The sequence below is a fragment of the Penaeus vannamei genome, chromosome 8, assembly GCF_042767895.1.
Source record: "Penaeus vannamei isolate JL-2024 chromosome 8, ASM4276789v1, whole genome shotgun sequence".
Lineage (NCBI taxonomy): Eukaryota > Metazoa > Arthropoda > Malacostraca > Decapoda > Penaeidae > Penaeus > Penaeus vannamei.
In genome coordinates, this window is record NC_091556.1 from 25,386,524 (window position 1) to 25,395,761 (window position 9,238).

Here is a 9,238-nt window from a genome sequence, read left to right on the forward strand (position 1 = left end):
TAACAAAGGAGTTAAAATTTAACTTTATGCTATAACAAAGAAATTGAAAATAACTTTACACTATAACAAAATTAACTTTATACTTTATGCTATACTACACTTTATACTATAACAAGGTTAACTTTATGGCCCGTACTTTTAAAACCTTTTGCTAGCTCTGGCGAAAGGTTTCGCCGGGCGATCGGGAATTTCGTACTATTAAAAGTTCGCCAGACGAACTTTCGCCAGGGCTGGCGAACGATCGTATTGGAACAGCCGCGAGAGCCCTCCCTTTCCCGTGTTTAAATACCATTTTCTTGATTTCAAATTATAAATTAGTAACATATCTATGTATGATATGATGTAGGAATCACATTGTAATTGTAAAATATCTTTAAATCATAAATTATTACGAAATAACGTATATACATAGTTTTTTCAAGACCTTCGATGTTCAAGTCGAGAGCTCAAGACATCAGCTGTATTCCTACCCCCCTACCCCCCCTACCCCGAGATGACTTATTTAGATTTAGATTGTTATTTTGGTTGTAAGGATCACTTTCCTTTCACAAATGTTACCAAAAGTGTTTTGATGATGGCATGTTTACTACGGGCTATAGAAATATAGATGTAGTGCTCCACCGCCCTATAATGAGGCGTGTCTAACCTAAACTATCCCTTGTATCCCAACAGTTAACTATTTTATATCGGTTAGGTATAGTAAAATTATTAATTTTTAACTCCTTTGTATAAAGTGAGGCTATTACAGATATAACATTATCGTCTTCTTCCGAGGTTAATAATTAAGCTTAGATTATGTTAGGTAAAGTAATAAATGATATGATAAAGGTAAGGTAAGGTAATATGATAAAAAAAATCCCTGCTATGTGCCAACAATATATTATTTGCTTATATGTTTATATAACACACTGCAGATGTAACAAATTTGTGTTCCCCGCGTTTTTTTTTTTTTTTTTTTTTAATTCGCCGAAGCGCTAGATTTAGCAAGAATTCAAGATGTTAGCGCCTGGCAATCCCTTTCGTTCGCCAGGCCTGGCGAACACCTGCCTTGGTTTTAAAAGTAAGGCCTCCCTCACTCAGATGTTCGCCTGGCGAACGCTAGCATTGGCGAAAGGTTTTAAAAGTACTTTATACTATACTGTATGAACTTTATACTATTATACAAAAAATAACTTTATACTTTAACATGAGTTAAAAAATTACTATTTTACTATTCCTAACTGATATAAGAAATTGAACTGTAGACCTACAAGGGTATCATTAGACACGCCTTATTATAGGGCGGTGGAGCACTACATCTATATTTCTATAGCCCGTAGTAAACATGCCATCATCAAAACACTTTTGGTAACATTTGTGAAAGGAAAGTGATCCGTACAACCAAAATAACAATCTAAATCTAAATAAGTCATCTCGGGGTAGGGGGGGTAGGGGGGTAGGAATACAGCTGATGTCTTGAGCTCTCGACTGGAACATCGAAGGTCTTGAAAAAAATATGTATATACGTTATTTCGTAATAATTTATGATTTTAAGATATTTTAGAATTTCAATGTGATTCCTACATCATATCATACACAAATATGGTACTAAATTATATTTAGAAAGCAAGAAAATATTATTCAAACAGCTCTCGCGACTTTGCTTCGCCAGGCTGTTCCAATACGATCTTTCGCAAGCCCTGGCGAACGTTCGCCAGGCATGATTTTAATAGTACGAAATTCCCGATCGCCCGGCGAAGCCTTTCGCCAGCACTGGTGAAAGGTTTTAAAAGTACGGGCCTTACTCCTTACACTTGCCGGGTTTATTAAAATATCACTTAAAATAACAAGAAAATGGCACAATAAAAACGTAAAAAGTAGAAGGCCACACGTCCAGCCAACTCCGAGGGTCAAGGTGAACTGCCGAAATTGGCGGTAAAAAGGGGCACGTGAAATACCCCTAGAGCTGGTGATTCGTGATTGGACGTGAAACATGTGCCAAAAAAATTCGCAAAAGTAAACATATAAAAATTGAATAAAAACGGTAAATCACAATACAAAGATGTAAATGAAATATGGTAAAATCTATATATATATATATATATATATATATATATATATATATATATATATATATATATATATATATATAACACGATAAAGATGACAAAAATACAGAAAAAATAAATACACAGTGGGAAAATAGGTAAAAGGCTCCTAGCAAAGGCTTAAAAATAAGTAATAAAAGTAATTAAAATGAACAGGTGAACTTCAGAGTTCACTACAAAGAGATGTCACAGCATTTTTTTTTTTTTTTTAATAGCAGGCCCGCCGACATTTACTTCCAGGAAAAAAAATGGAAATCCCAATTTTTTTCTAATTTCCCCGTCGTTATCGTAACGTCCGCGAAAGAAAAAGCAAAACAATAATACAAATTAATTTGTTTATGATCCATTGTGTATGGTATCGTTTCTCCCGTCCCCAAAACAATAATAAAAGATAATTGGCGGAAATACCTTGCTCTCATGCGTTATGTCATGTCTATTGTGTATCGTGAACATTTTTTATTTTGATTTCCAAAATAATAAATTCTGGGTGAAAGAATTGTTTGTCTGTTTTCATGCAACTCCTCGAAGACCTCTAGTGTCAGAATTGTACTTCCTCCAGGTGGGGCTGCAACTGATACATTCCTTTACTTCTGATCTTTGGAACGTAGTCGGTACACTTGTATTTTAGTGATGAGGATTTCCTTTTTTCTCTTTTTGCTTCCCGCCGATATTTCATTATCACCAGACTTGCCCGCTATTCAAGAAAAAAAATTGGTGTGGCCTAAGCTGCAGGGAATCCTTCTTCCTAGAGAGTGGTCAGCCAAAGGAAGAATTGAGATCACAAGGAACCGGCGGCGCTGGGAGAAAGCGCACGGGGCGTCGAGGCTCTGGAGACGTCTGGACCTTTCCCTTTTCATTGATCTCCGGAGAGGTCATGTCGTGGGTCAGGTGAGCACGCCATTTGGGTCAGCGGCCGGGTCAAGCTTAGGTGACTGAACAACCAGAATCAGGGAATGTATACACGAACGCCTTCCTAGACATTCTATAAACAGTATTGATTTTCCATTCCTTATACAAGTGTGTGTGTGTGTGTGTGTGTGTGTGTGTGTGTGTGTGTGTGTGTGTGTGTGTGTGTGTGTGTGTGTGTGTGTGTGTGTGTGTGTGTATGTGTGTGTATGTGTGTGTGTGTGTGTGTGTGTGTATGTGTGTGTATGTGTGTGTGTGTGTCTGTGTGTGTCTGTGTGTGCATGTGTGTGTGTGTGTGTATGTATGTGTGTGTATGTGTGTGTGTGTATGTGTGTGTGTATGTGTGTATGTGTGTGTATGTATGTGTGTGTGTGTGTATGTGTATGTGTGTGTGTGTGTATGTGTGTGTGTGTGTGTGTGTGTGTGTGTGTGTGTGTGTGTGTGTGTGTGTGTGTGTGTGTGTGTGTGTGTGTGTGTGTGTATGTGGAGAGCAAGACGCAACAGAGAAAGTAAGGTGTGTGGGAATATAATAGATAAAATGAGACTGCTTCAACATACAAAATATTCAGCAAATAACAAATAAATATGATAGTATCAACAGCAGTGGATGGAAATATAAAAATAAATAATAAAAAAGTAAGTTTCTTTCCACTAGAATTATCGATCTAGCTCTGATCACACTGAAGCAGCCACGCCCACCTAGCATTTCTGAGGACTATTTCAGCTCTCGGGCACTGGGCGCCATGGACACCGTACCCTGCATCAATGGTTCTCGAGCGAGTGGGAGCAATACCCGCGTAAAGAGGCCTCAGCTGATAAATATGCCGTAAAACGAAAGAGGATTATAAATCCACTCAACAGAATGTTGAACCAACTCTTAAACTGTTCGCTGAGGGGTGCATGAAGCATATTTTGGACTGCGGCAGCTGTTTTTTAGACTGGCACACAGCTGAGTGCTGGCTTTTTTCTTTTCCTTTTTTTGCCTAACACTGCTAAATGCTGAACAAGGCCAGAGTCAGTCTAGGAAAAGATTTACTTTATGGCGATTCAAAAATATTGTTGCCTTCACGATCAACGAATTCAGTACCACAAACCTTGCATGATCTTAGAAACATTGACAAAACTACAAATATCTTTATATACAAAGGATGAATCGAGAAATAATTGAAGGTAGTTGGCGGTACGAGCCGGTGTTTGGTAAATTGAAGATTTAAGTAGGTGAGTTTTTTTCTGAAACTTCCTCCTAGTTTAAAACTAATTGTACGGACGGTGTTACTGAGTATTCGCAAAAAAGAAATAATAATAATGATAAATAAATAAAAACATAAATAAATAACAACTATAATAAAAATATAATTAAATAAGAAATAAATTCCGAATGGATTCCTCGCACAGAAAAATATAATACCCAATATATCTGAATTAAATCGTGTCAGGCGAGACAGACGGAAGTTCAGATTCGAACGTGTCCGTGGAGCAAAGACCGGGCGTTACTCGTAAAGCGGAAACGAATGAGCTCGATGAAGCAGTTAACCGGAATTGGAATCATCTGGAGAGGCGAAGAAAGTTTTCGTTCAAGCCAGTTTACAGAGCATCTAGTGAAACATTTGTGAAAAGAGAATCGACGTCAAATCGATTTTCTTAACTTGAGTCGGTGAATGTCTAACTTTCTCCATGAAACCCTTGATGTGCTTAAAATGACTGTCAAAGGAAGGTCCCATAAAAGGAGACAAAGTGCTCGCTAGCAAAGAATCTAATGTGCGGATAACTCAGGCACATTGCAAAATCATTGGCCTTAACCGAACACCGTCCAACCTAAGCGAGGGTCAGTTGAGTTTGGATGACCTCTTCGTTATCAGTAAATAAAGATTTGTCTAACTTATTGCACACACACAAATGTGTGTGTCTTTGTGTGAAAAAGAGAGAGTATGTGTGTGTGTGTGTGTGTGTGTGTGTGTGTGTGCGTGTACGTGTACGTGTGCGTGTGTGTGTGTGTGTGTGTGTGTGTGTGTGTAAATATATATATATATATATATATATATATATATATATATATATATATATATATATATATATATAATTATATATATCATCACATTACCCTTACATCTTTATTTATCCTTTCCTTCCTACCTCCTCGCCACCTTTTGTTCTGCATCACAGTGAGGGAATCGACGGGCCAATCAAGCGCAAGGTCGACCCGAAGGTAGCTTATAGGTTATCTGTAATCGGTTCATCCTTACATGGAAAGATTTGTTTCCCCGAGGAGCAAGGATGCAAGGAAAGCTACTGACATGGTTAATCCGGATGGTCTCCTCTCTTTCCCCTCGATGCATAATAATAATCTAGTTATGGCACGGTCTCCCCTTCGCCAATTTGCATCGTCACATTCTCCTTCAGTCGAGAGCGTCAGAAGCAAGAAAAAATCTCTGACCCCAAGACCGAGGCGGCGCAGCACTGGCCCCGCAGACGGACATCCGCATCCGCATTTACCCCCCTCCCCCCTGCCCTCCTTGCCTCACCTGCCGGGAGGAAAGCAAATAAATAAAAAAACAAAAACAAAATCAGGAAGAAGGAATTACGAAAGGGGAACACACCATGAACCCAAAATATAACCTGCGTCAAGGGTCTGTATCCTCTATAAAACCGTCATGTGCGTTTAAGGTGCCTGAGCTAAAACTAAAAGGATAATTTCTCCTCTGCACGCTCTGGACGCAAGATTAAGCCACTATGGTTCACGCTGAGGGAAAAATCTTGAAAGCTGTCTTCTTTCGGTACAGAGCTTACATATTTTGCGAAGAATCTTCCTCTTCTCTTTGTTTTACTTTTTCTTTCGGTGTTTCCTTCTTTAACCTTCTTGTCTTTTCTTTCATTTTTTATTTCTTTCTTTCCATTGCTCTCGTTCTTCCCTTCTTCTCCGCGCCCTTGTAGGCTTCGCTCCCTCTTTCCCCTCGCCTCATTACCATCTTCCTGCATTCTTCCTCGTTCCCGTCTCCCCCCCCCCCCCTGCTCGTCCGCCCTTGCCAGTGTCATCCCGAAACTTTCCCGATGAACCGTAAACCGACTTTCATCAGGCGGGGAAGAAAAGTATTCCGTCGTTAAAAGAGGACGAAGCCAGATCGGAGCAAAGAGGGGAGTTTTCTGTCTTTAATTTCCTATATTCTCGAATTTCTCTTATTTTTCATTCTCTTGATGCCACTTTAATCAATCGCTGACTTGAACACCTGTTATGATGTGCGGGTGAGTGATTCCGTAATCCACGCATTTAACTTTTCTGTTTGTGTTTATATTTGTTATTTGGAGAGAGAGAGAGAGAGAGAGAGAGAGAGAGAGAGAGAGAGAGAGAGAGAGAGAGAGAGACGCATATATACATATACACACACATTTGTACATATCTATACATGTATATGTGCTCGTGTGTGCGTGTGTGTGTGTGTGTGTGTGTGTGTGTGTGTGTGTGTGTGTGTGTGTGTGTGTGTGTGTGTGTGTGTGTGTGTGTGTGTGTGTGTGTGTGTGTGTGTGTGCACCAGGAACCACGAAGGGGAAAACAAGAAAACACGAATGTGCCGAAGGCCTTTTCGCTAATATTTCGTCAGGGTATACCATTACCGAAAAAGCCTTCGGCATATTCGTGTTTCCTTGTTCTTCCCTTCGTTGTTCCTGGTGCAATCTATTCGTTATGAATTCTACACGTGTGTGTGTGTTCAACTTGTGACTGGAAGTGCTATACCCTGTTAGGCCGGTTTTTCCTCTTGCATTTGATGGGTACAAGGTTCGTCTTCTCTCCACAACTCCCGCCTCTCTCTCATTGCTCTCTGCATAGACGGCCTAAATCAATAACGATGGTACATGCAATTGTAAAAAATAAACTGTACGTTTTACAGAAATTTGCGTCATTCATGCTGCGAAACATTCTCTAAAATTTACAGTGTTCTGTAAAGCATTTTATCCGTTCAAAAAATAATATGTATTTTTTTCTTTAAAGATATTTACAGTGCTTGTCAGTAAACTTACATTTTCAAAAAATGTAAAATGTAAAAATGGAGGTTTGCGTTTACAGCCCTTAAATGGACACATATGTTGTCTTCTATATTCATCTGAATGCAGTTGGCTGTGATTTCCATAACCTTTAATTAATGTAGACACATGTCTACACACATGACATGCGTACTCTGAATCCATAGTTGGCAAATTATTTCACAAAAAATCACTGCAATGGCAGGATCTTTCCATGTTATATTGTTTTACGTATTCGGGGCTGGCAAACCAGTAACAACTTCTGCTATTCCAATACCTTATGACGTAGCGATGAAGTAGCAATGACGGAGTCAACTGGGTGTGACGTCCCAGTTGGTTGACGATAGATACCAGAAATGACAGGATAATTGTTTATATGATATCATAGGCAGATATATAGAATATATTGTTTACTTTTCTTGCTTTCGACACATCATATATTATATATGTAAACAAAATTGCTATGGACTGAAACCCACACAATTAATGACAACAAATAAGACAGAAAGCGAATCTTCCATTAGCTTCTGTAGTGAAAATATATTTTCTAAAAGGTTGTTAACGACATGGAACAATTATTGAGAGGAAATAACAGTAAATATTTTCGTTTACTTTACTTATTTGAAAACAGATATCTTGGCATTAATATGATGACGTCACATAGCCCCACTCACATTTTGACAAGTCTGCGAACAATAATGAATCTTAAAAGATAGTTGCTGGAATGGATTACAAAAATAAGCCATTAAAAGAAAACAATAGTTATGACATCACAGTTTCTGAGCCAAAGCCCTGTACGTATTAGATGAATCAAGGGAAAGTGAAGAACACTTTTAGGATTTGTTACACTCACAGGCAATAATAATAATAAAAAAAAATCTTATGCATACTTCGCTGCACGGGAACATATGGCTGCATGGGGTAGGTCTCCGCTGCAGTATAGCTGAATCCTTGACTGATTTTTCCAAACCGGTTATGATTAGGTAATAAGGATGTATTGCTAAGTGAAGCACACTCTGTAGGCTCCTATTCGATAATCAAGTTTAACAAAATAAATATCTTCACTATCAAAATACCATGAACTTGCCTTCATCGATTTAGTGCGAACCTAGCTCGAACACCAAACTCGAATCGGTGTTTCAAAGCAGTTGCCATTCTGCAAGCAGCCAGTTGTTCGCATAACTGTTTTCTCAAAGCATAAAGACAAACGTAGGTATTGATGAGGGACTAAATAATAAAAGACGGTTTATACAAGACAAGTAAAACACTCAATCCAATATAATTGTCATGGCTAAATAGATTTAGGTATATATAGTGATGCACGAAAAGTTGTAAGCCGGAAGTAGGCTATTATCTATAAAAGTAAATATTCTGTAATAGTTTTCATTGAAAAAATCGCATATTACTCTATTTAGTATGATAAAAACCATTATACTCGCACCCTCGCACCCCCCTGGACCCCATGTCTGACGCTGAGGAACGTTTGAGGAAACGTGAAGTGCAGCACGGTTTTAATCTCTTATTTTCTGCTGCATCCCATAACCCTGGTCCAAGGTAGGTTGATTATTTTATGTAAATGCATTTGTATTAATTGTTGTTTACATGAGGAAATGTGCAAAGGACAATTCTAAAATGTTAGTTTTTCAGTTTGATTTTACTCGAAGCTGTAGATGTTGATAGCGATAAGATTTCCGGACAAATTTCGAGATGTTTTTAAAGCATGCTTAGCCTAAATCACTCCTTGGTGGAGCTAGCGTTGTGAAGAAAGTTTCCGGATTTGCAATATTTCCAATTTCCTCTGTAGTGTACATATTTACAATTGCTGTCCATTCCTCATCCAGATGTTGTGGACTTCCAGAGATTCTTTGAAAATCAGTGACACGGTCTCTCAGGGATGGAATTAATATTCTTAAGTAGTTCATGTAAGAATTCCATAGGAACGAAAATGCAACACGTTCCTGTTTCATTGTTTGCAAGTGCGAATCTCTTTTATTTCTTTGCACGTTACAATAATGAAAGTTTTGCAATGTTTGAAAACTTCTAAGAGTATTATGCTGATGTTAGCGACCATGTGCCTGAACTTTTGCCGATCTTGAGCAAGATGAATTTCTCATTTCTTTAAAGCCATCACCAGCTGCTATCTCTAAGTTGTCCAGGTCTTGTCCTTTTTTTTTTTTTTTTTTTGTCCTTGTCAGTTTTTCCTTCTAGCATTAACTTTTTAAGCCCGT